This window comes from Gossypium hirsutum, chromosome A03 (genome assembly GCF_007990345.1).
Source record: "Gossypium hirsutum isolate 1008001.06 chromosome A03, Gossypium_hirsutum_v2.1, whole genome shotgun sequence".
NCBI classification, from domain to species: domain Eukaryota; kingdom Viridiplantae; phylum Streptophyta; class Magnoliopsida; order Malvales; family Malvaceae; genus Gossypium; species Gossypium hirsutum.
The window spans coordinates 103,361,593-103,364,995 of record NC_053426.1 but is presented as its reverse complement, the minus strand read 5'-3'; the positions used below and the strand labels follow the sequence as shown (position 1 = coordinate 103,364,995).

The following is a 3,403-nucleotide window of genomic DNA, read 5'->3' as shown; positions in this document are numbered from 1 at the left end:
AAAATCAAAGTCCGAATCTAGACGTTTCCATGGCTGACAATAGTGACGCCTCTTTTAGGATTGTTTGTTTGCTTCCAAGTGGAAATGACAGTTTTGTAAAAGTGGGTAATAGTCGACATGGGAAGAAAATTAGTAATACCATTTGATAAACCATAAAAGTAACATATTTGAATCCCATTCCTAGCATATTTTTGGATGATTTTTCATATAATTTAGTGAACCAGATGCTCCTAAACCTTTAATTTCATGTTTTATACTCAGGAGAGCATAGAGGAACAAAAAGAACAAAAAATGGGCCAAAAACAGACAAAACGGGCTGATTTAAAGATCCACACGGCCAATACTACTTCCACACGGGCAGAACACATCTCACATGGGCTAGCCACACGCCCATGTGGCAGCCCGTGTCGATATCGCTCCCTAATTCCTAAATACGTGGAAAAAGCCAAATTTTAGGGTTTTTGAGCATTCTAAAGTCTATATAAACACACTAGAAGTAGACCTAAGGGGGCACACAAAACAGAAAGCAGAAATTAATCGAAGGAAGTTGTTGGAATCGTTTCAGAAGCAGATCCACCTCAAGATTGAAGATCTTTCAAATTTCTTTTGAAGTTTATTTGGGTTTTTTTTATGTCTTGTTGTTTTTCTAAATTTGAGATGTTTTCCTTTCACATTATGAACTAAACTCCCTAAATACCTAGGGAGGATGAAACCTATGATGGATTTTATTATTTAATGTTCTGAATTTAATGATAAATACTTGTTCTTGTTCTTAATTATGTGTTCTTAATTCTTGATCTAATATTTTCAGGATATTAATTCAAGTTGATGTACTTATTCAGAGGAGCAAAAGTCCCTATTTAAGAGTAGATCTACCATAATTAAGTGGATTTGCATGCAACTCTAGAAATAGGACGACATAAATCTGCCAGATTAGAGTCATATCTAATAAGGGAATCCATAGCTCGAGTTAATGTGACAATAAGGGTTTTAATTAGAAAGAGATTTCAATTAATCAACCTAGAGTCAGTTGTTTTTAGTCTCGAAAGAGATATTAACATAATTTAGGAATTTCTACAGATCAAGAGAAGTGAATAAATTATTTGATTTAGAGTCAGAATAGTAAGTGAAGTCTAAGTGGATTCTTCTTTGGTTATTGTCTTTATTATTGGTTTATTCAATTATTTTCTTCACTTTCTATCATGTTTATTAGTTAAGTAGTTTAATTAAATTTAGATTAAAACAAAATCCCTTCTATTCTAGGCTAAATAATAGAAAGATAGTTAATACTAGTACTTTTAGTCCTTGTGGATACGATATTCTAGACTCACCATAGCTATACTACCATTTGATAGGTGTGCTTGCCTTTTTCGTGATCGTAGTCTAGTTTAGTGTTTCATAAAACGATCATCAAGTTTTTGGCGCCGTTGTAGGGGACTAAGATATTAGAAACGCTTGATTTTTATTACTTTGGCCATTTTTATTTTTATTGCAACTTTTTTTTGTTTTTATTTAAATTTACTAACTTATCTTTTATTTGCTTCTGGTAGGTTTCTTTAGTTTATGACCAGAAGAAATCCATCGGGACCATTGCTTTTTGACAGCGAAATTGAAAGCACAACTCACAGAAATCGTAAAGAAATAAGGCAAAGTCTATAGTATATAGAGGAAGAGCATGAGGAGGATACCAATAATGCCGAGGAGATGATAGAAAATCATAATAATCCGCTACCCTCTGTGGTTTATGCAAATCCTGTAAATCAGAATCCTGTTCTTCGTACTATGTACGACTATGCTAAGCTTAATCTAGCTGGGGCTAAATCGAGTATTGTTAGCCCTGCAATTGCTGCAAATAATTTTGAACTGAAACCTAACACTATAGAAATGATTCAATAGTGTGTTCAGTTTGATGGTTTGCAGGATGAAGACCCGAATACTCATTTGGCCAACTTCTTAGAGTTCTATGATACTTTCAAAATAAATGGCGTTTCTGATGATGTCATTCGCCTTTGGTTATTTCCCTTTTCATTGAGGAACAAAGCTAAACAGTGGTTGAACTCGTTACCAAGAGGTTCCATTACTACTTGGGAACAAATGACCGAAAAGTTTTACTAAAGTATTTTTCGCCAGCTAAAACGGCAAAGTTGAGGAATGATATCTCTTCTTTTGTGCAGATGGATTTAGAAACTATTTACGATGGATGAGAGAAGTATAAGGACTTATTAAGAAGGTGCATTCACCATGGGTTACCTTTATGGCTACAGGTTCAAACTTTTTACAATGGTTTGAACCCCTCAACTAGGCAGTTAATTGATGCAGCCGCCGGCGGGACCCTAAATAACAAAACACTTGAAGAGGCTTATGAGTTTATTGAAGAGATGTCACTGAATAATTATCAGTGACAAGTCATGAGGACAAAGCCGACAAAAGCAGCTGGTGTTTTCAACCTCGACACGGTCACCATGTTATCAAACCAGATAGAGCTTTTAAATAAAAAGATTGATAGTTTATGTGTCTCTACGTAGGTACATCCGGTGATGTACTGTGACATAAGTGGAGGAGGAATGAATAATCCAGAATGCCTAGCCTACGACCCTAGCAATACTAACGAACAAGTTAACTATATGGGTAACAATTCTAGGCCTCAGAATAACCCTTTTAATAATACTTACAATGCAAGTTGGAGGAACCATCCCAATTTCTCTTGGGGTGGTCAAGGCAATCAAAGACCACAACCCTCTCCAGGCTTTCAATCACCTTACCAGCAGGAAAAGAAGTTGAACCTTGAGGAGATGCTAACGGAATTCATCTCAGTGTCAGAAAAACGTTTCCAAAACACTGAAACAACGCTTAAAAATTAGCAAGCGTCGATTCAAGTGCTCGAAAACCAAATAGGTCAGCTTGCTAAGCTGATCACTGAAAGACCACAAGATAGTTTGCTTAGTAATATTGAGACTAACCCAAGAGAGCAACTCCATGTGATTACTGTTAGAGATGACGAAGGGCTAGTTGATTCCAACCTAGAACCAAGGCAAGAAGGCATGGTAAGTAAAGATAAGGTGGATGAAAGCCAGAATAAGCAAAAATCGGTAAGCAGAGAATATACACCTCGCGTGCCATACCCTAAAGCAACAAAGAAATACTGCACAGATGAACAATTCGATATATTCCTTAACCTTTTAAAAAAATTACATATTAACTTATCGTTTATTGAAGCTCCTTTACAGATGCCCAATTCAGTTAAATTTTTAAAGGAGCTTCTGACAAACAAATGGAAGATAGATGATTCGTCGCATGTAGAATTAAATGCAGTTTCCTCAGAAATTCTACAAAATAAACTACCCAATAAGTTAAAAGATCCAGGGAGTTTTACTATTCCTTGTTTAATTGGTAGTTTAGTTGT

The 3,403-nt window shown here is 35.6% G+C and overlaps 1 non-coding gene across 1 annotated transcript; it reads right to left on the bottom strand.

Moving 5' to 3' along the window:
* Window positions 1-2,141: 2,141 nt before the first annotated feature.
* Window positions 2,142-2,248, bottom strand: LOC121225215 (small nucleolar RNA R71). Its single transcript, XR_005923133.1, has one exon. It is a non-coding gene; the product is annotated as a small nucleolar RNA R71 (small nucleolar RNA).
* Between the last annotated feature and the right edge of the window lie 1,155 nt (window positions 2,249-3,403).